Source organism: Phocoena sinus, chromosome 7 (assembly GCF_008692025.1).
Source record: "Phocoena sinus isolate mPhoSin1 chromosome 7, mPhoSin1.pri, whole genome shotgun sequence".
Taxonomy (NCBI): domain Eukaryota; kingdom Metazoa; phylum Chordata; class Mammalia; order Artiodactyla; family Phocoenidae; genus Phocoena; species Phocoena sinus.
This window is the reverse complement of record NC_045769.1, coordinates 104,319,949-104,326,355: the sequence shown is the minus strand read 5'-3', so window position 1 is coordinate 104,326,355 and position 6,407 is coordinate 104,319,949. Positions and strand designations below refer to the sequence as shown.

At 44.3% G+C, this 6,407-nt stretch overlaps 1 non-coding gene across 1 annotated transcript; it reads right to left on the bottom strand.

Annotated features, from left to right (window-relative positions):
• Window positions 1–248: 248 nt before the first annotated feature.
• On the bottom strand, window positions 249–320 carry TRNAG-UCC. Its single transcript has one exon. It is a non-coding gene; the product is annotated as a tRNA-Gly (tRNA).
• Window positions 321–6,407: the final 6,087 nt, after the last annotated feature.

The window sequence follows — 6,407 nt, the reverse complement described above, 5'->3', positions numbered from 1 at the left end:
AAAACTGAATCACTTTGCTGTACACCTGAAACTAACAAAATATTGTAAAACAACTATACTCCAATTTAAAAAAACAGATAAGCTATGGCTGGGTGGAAATAGCTGCGAAGGACTTTTTTCCAGAAGGGAAACAAAACAAGCAGCCCAAATTGTCTTATGGAACCCAATTTCTGCCTTCTGACCATAAAATGGAAAGTAATAGACTGTTTTCTTTTTTTTGCCTTACCATGCGGCTTTCAGGATCTTAGTTCCCCCACCAGGAATTGAACCTGGGCCACTGCAGTGGAAGAGCAGAGTCCTAACCACTGGACCACCAGGGAATTCCCCAGACTATTTTCTTTTTCTTTTTTTTTAATATTTAAAAAATTTTTATTATTTATTTTGGCTGTGCTGGGTCTTAGTTTCGGCACACGGGATCTTCCTTACGGCATGTGGACTTCTTAGTCGGCATGCAGGATCTATTTCCCCAACCAGGGATCGAACCTGCGCCCCCTGCATTGGGAGCACGAAGTCATACCCACTGGACCACCAGCCCCCCCCCAGACTATTTTCAATACTTGTATTCTCATTAAGGACTCAGGCATGATATATGAGATAATAAGGAACATTTATTAAATACTCGCATGTGTCAAATACTGCTGTAAGCATTTTCAGCATATTAGCTAATTTAATCAGGACAACCTGTGAAATAGATACATCTGAATCCTGAGGAGACTGAAGCCCAGAGAACTTAAAAATGATGAGCCAGTTCAGCTTACTCAAGCCATTACTCATGCCCTCCAAAAGGACGGGCATGCAAGCTAGATGGTTAGTGACATTCAGAAAAAGAGGAGACGCAAAAGCCTTGCGCTGACAAGACCTGGTGACTTATTGAAGTGGAGGCAGAAATGGGGCACTGGGGCAGGCTGGGGAGGAGGAGGCCAATGAGATGCATGCATTCTTAGGAGCTTGGCTTCGAAATAACTGACAGCAACAGAACGCTAGGTGGCAGTAGATCCCAGGCACTTCAAATCCACAATCTATGCCATTCACTTGAGGAGCCTGGGGGCTTCTCGGGTCGCGCAGCGGTTAAGACAAGAATCCGCCTGCCAATTCAGGGGACACGGGTTCGAGCCCTGGTCCGGGAAGATCCCACATGCCGCAGAGCAACTAAGCCCGTGTGCCACAACTACTGAACCTGCGCTCTAGAGCTCACGAGCCACAACTACTGAGCCTGAGCGCCACAACTACTGAAGCCCACGCGCCTAGAGCCCGTGCTCCGCAACAAGAGAAGCCACCACAATGAGAAGCCCGCGTGCAGCAACCAAGAGTAGCCCCCGCTCGCCGCAACTAGAGAAAGCCCACACGCGGCAACAAAGACCCAACGCAGCCAAAAATTAATTTTTTTAAAAAAGGAGCCTGGCAAAACGCAAAATTCTTAAAGGGATTAACCCTAATGGTAACTTAAAAAAAAAAAAAGACCTCCCTGTGCAAACTGTTATATACAGAATGGGTTAACAAGAAGGCCCGGACCTACTGAATAGCACAGGGAACTCTACACAATACCCTGTAATGGCCTATATGGGGAAAGAATCTAAAAAAGAGTGGATATACGTATATGTATAACTGATTCACTTTGCTGTACAGCAGAAACTAACACAACATTGTATATCAACAATACTCCAATAAAAATTAAAAAAAAAAAGCAAGGTCCTACTGTATAGCACAGGGAACTATATCCAATATCCTGTAATAAAACATAATGGGAAAGAATATTAAAAAAAGAATATATGTATAACTGACTTTGCTGTACAGCAGAAATTAACACAACGTTGTAAATCAACTATACTTCAATTAAAAAAAAAAATCTCAGGACTTCCCTGGTGGCGCAGTGGTTAAAACTCCATACTCCCAATGCAGGGGACCCAGGTTCCATCCCTGGTCCGGGAACTAGATCCCACATGCATGCCGCGACTAAGAGTCCACATGCCACAACTAAAGAGGCGGCACAACCAAATAAATAAATAAAATAAATATTAAAAGAAAAAACCTCCCTGGGAAGCATCATTTTACACACACACACACACACACACACACACACACACAGCACTAATTTCTAGACAACTAGAGACAGAAACTGCCACTATGAAATGACTCTTAAGCAACTGGATGCTTAATAACATCCTTTGGGTAATTGGTTATTGTTAAAAATGAATTTGCCAAAGGATTTCAGATCACCAGTAATACAACATACTGATGACATGAACCATGAAAGTTTTTAGCTTATAAATTTGCATGTAGTTATGAACAAGCACAGCTTAGGGTCATTGGGCAATAATTATAGGTAAATGGTTTTATAATTTGGTGTTCCCCGGTGTGTATTAGAATTTGGTGGCTGTAATTTTTTTTAAGGATTTTTAAATTTTATTTATTTAATTTATTTATTTTTGGCTGCGTTGGGTCTTCGTTGCTGTGCGCGGGCTGTCTGTAGTTGTGGTGAGCGGGGGCTACTCTTTGTTGTGGCGCGCGGGCTTCTCATTGCGGCGGTTTCTCTTATTTCAGAACGTGGGCTCTAGACGCATGGGCTTCAGTAGTTGTGGCTCGCGGCTCAGTAGTTGTGGCTCGCGGGCTCTAGAGCGCAGGCTCAGTAGTTGTGGCGCACGGGCCCAGCTACTCCACTGACATGTGGGATCCTCCCGGACCAGGGCTCTAACCTGTGTCCTCTGCATTGGCAGGCGAATTCCCAACCACTGGGCCACCAGGGAAGCCCTGGTGGCTGTATTTTAAAGAAGATTTCATACAAGAACTTGGCTTTACTGTCATCATCACTGTAAACATCTTTAGCCCATGGTGTTCAGAGTATCTCCTATCCTGCACTCTCTGTGCTCATTTAGTTTTATTTTTTTATTCCTGAGGCCTGAATTATAAGCACGAAGTAAACACTGGACTTAAGATTTGGTGCATTTTTCTATTTCAATTAGTAAATCTCAACATTTGGAATTATTTTCAAGTTATAGCTAGGTGTTATATTTCTGGCCATTTTCCTCTCGGAACAAAAACAAACAAAACATAGTTGTTTGGGAAGTTAGGTTTTCACTTGGGTGGAGAGCTACTGTCCCATTGATCCAATTAGGGAATATTTCACATGCTTACCTACAAATTTCTCCTGTCCCAGGAACCAATCTGTTTAGAATTAAATTGCTCACCAAGTAACTGGGCGGCCTGCTCTGCTTCTGTGTGCTAACAGAAAGAAGGAGATGAATCTGTAGCCATGATATGGAAGTTACATTTCTGTGCTGATAAGTGGCCAAGTTTAGAATCTCCCATTATAAATAAGTGCTGTCAACCCTACAGTGCCCAGGAAAAGCTCAGACATTTGATACTTTCCAAACATAGTTTCTGTAGCAAATGTGCCCTGAGCGATGCTGCTGGTCTCTGGCAGCTCCATTCACAGGTTCTCCTGTGATTTGAGCTCCAAAAGGAAGAACTGTAGCCTTGGCATGGGGGGAGGAGCACAACTTTTGCAAGAGGAACTAAGGAAACAATCCTAATTGCCCATCCAAGAGAGAAACTATTCAGATGGTTTTTGGCAGGGATACAGGATCGTCATTGATGATTTTTTTTTCTTCTGAAGGAAGATAGTGTCATGTTTTTCTTCTATTTCTGCTTTAATGCTTAGCTAGATGATAAATATTGTGGCTTTCTTCTAATTGGCTTTTAAAAAAATCACTGCCGATGCATTTGCCTGGTATAATAAAAATTGCAGGGACTTACCTGATGGTCCAGTGGTTAAGACTGCCTACTTCCACTTCAGGGGGGTACAGATGCGATCCCTGGTCTGGGAACTAAGATCCCACATGCCACGCAGTGTGGCCAAAAATTAATTAATTAAATTAAAAATGCAAACAAGTCGTTTAGTAAATGCAAACTGAATAAGTGTTTCCTACCTTGCAAATATGTAACGTAGCCCGTTACCTGACTGATGTTAAAGTAGAAACAGTCGTATAGAGGCATAGGTTAGTCAGACAGCTCACTGTTTATGATTTCCTGGTGACTTTTTGCCTTTTTTTTCAATTTAAGTCATTGCCTGTGTAGTTAATACATGCAAAAGGTACCGAGGGAAAAGCCAGTCTGTCCCATCCTGTTAACCTGCTCACTGTGCTCCAGCCCACCAGCCTCCCCAGGAAGCTCCCCAGTCCCTCGAAGAAAGAGGCCCTGTTTCCTTCCCCTTCATCGTCTGTTTACTGTTATTCTAATTGTCTATCTCCCCAGCCCACCCCAGGTACCCGCATTACTAAGGCTGGGAGCTCTGTCTTACTCTGGTTGCATTCCCAGTGATTGAGACAATGCTGGTACATGAACTGACCCACTCAAAACATATCTGAGTCCCGGCCATGTGTCAGGCACTAGGGATTCAAAGTGAACAAAAACCAGCAAAAACTGTTTACAGTAGCCAGGACATGGAAACAACGTAAATGCCCATCGACAGAGGAATGGATAAGGAAGATGTGGTACATATATTCCGTGGAATATTACTCAGCCATTAAAAGGAATGAAATTGGGTCATTTGTAGAGACATGGATGGACCTCAAAGACTGTCATACAGAGTGAAGTAAGCCAGAAAGAGAAGAACAAATATTGGATACTAATGCATATATGTGGAATCTAATAGATGATCTTATTTTTCAAAGCAGAAATAGAGACACAGACGTAGAGAAAAAAACATATGGATACCAAGGGGGAAGGAGTGGGGTGGGATGACTTGGGAGATGGGGATTGACATATATACGCTATTGATGCTATGTATAAAATAGATAACTAATGAGAACCTGCTGTATAGCACAGGGAACTCTACTCAGTGGTCTGTGGTGACCTAAATGGGAAGGAAATCCAAAAATAGAGTGGATATATGTATACGTATAGCTGATTCACTTTGCTGTACAGTAGAAACTAACACAACATTGTAAAGCAACTACTATTAAAAAAAAACAAACAGCAAAAACTCCTGTCCTCATGCAGCTTACATTCTAGTACTGTGAGACGAGCAATTATCAAAGAAGTAAGAGAAATATATACTGTGCAGAAAGTGGTCACTGCTGTGGAGAAAAATAAGACAAGGGTACAGGGACTTCTAGGGGTGGAAGTGGGGCTGCCCTTTAAGGGGGTGGTCAGGAAGGCCTCACTTTGAAGTTGACATTTGAGCAGAGACCCCTTAACGTGGGAAGGGAGCGAACCATGCAGAGATCTTGCCCCAAAAGCTTTCCAGGTGGAGGGAACCGTAAAAGTGCAAAGGCCCAGAGGTGGGAGCAGCCCTGGCTAGTCCAGCAACAGCAAGGAGACCAATGCAGCTGGAGCAGAGTTGGCAAGGAGGGTGGTGTGAGAAGATGAGGTCTTCAGTGAAGAGGGAGAGGAGAGAGACGCCAGACGGGGCTGGTCCTTGGAGGACATTGTTATTTCTTGGCCTTGACCCTGCGTGACATGATAAGCATTGGTGGATTTCCTTTTTTTTTTTTGGCTGCACCTCACGGCTTGCAGGATCTTAAGTTCCCCAACCAGGGATTGAACCCTGGCCTAGGTGAAAGCACCAAGTCCTAATCACTGCACTGCCAGGGAATTCCCGGTGGGTTTACATTTTTAAAGGATCCCTGCTATACTGAGAATAGACTGAAAAGCCACCAAGGAGGAGCTGACACCCTAGCCATCATCCGGTGGGCGTCCATGGTGGGCTGGACCAGGGTGATACAACGGAGGAGGCAAGGAGCGCTTACCTTTTGAAGATGTTGTGAAGGTGGCAGTGAGATTTGCTGATGACACAGGTGTGAGAGTGAGAAGGAGGGGTCAAGTGCGACACCAAGGATTTTGAGCAGAGCATCTGGAAGAACAGAGCTGCACAGAGATGAGGAAGCCTGTGGGAGGAAGATGCTTCAAGGAAGGGCTGAGACCAGGAGCTACATGTCAGGCAGAAGTCAGAGGTGCCTATCAGACATCCGCCTGGAGATGTCCCTGAACTCAGGTCCGGCTACTCGCCGCTCAAAATCAATGCTCTAGAGAGAGACAAATGTTGGTAGGAAGGAAAGTTGCCTTTAATCAGAACGCCGGGGACTTCCCTGGTGGCGCAGTGGTTAAGAATCCGCCTGCCAGAGAGAGAGTCATGGACATATACACACTAACAAACGTAGTAAGGTAGATAGCTGGGGGGAAGCAGCCGCAAGGCACAGGGATATTAGCTCGGTGCTTTGTGACAGTCTGGAGGGGTGGGATGGGGAGAGTGGGAGGGAGGGAGACGCAAGAGGGAAGACATATGGGAACATATGTATATGTATAGCTGATTCACTTTGTTATAAAGCAGAAATTGACACACCATTGTAAGGCAATTATACGGCAATAAAGATGTTTAAAAAAAAAAAAAGAATCCGCCTGCCAGTGCA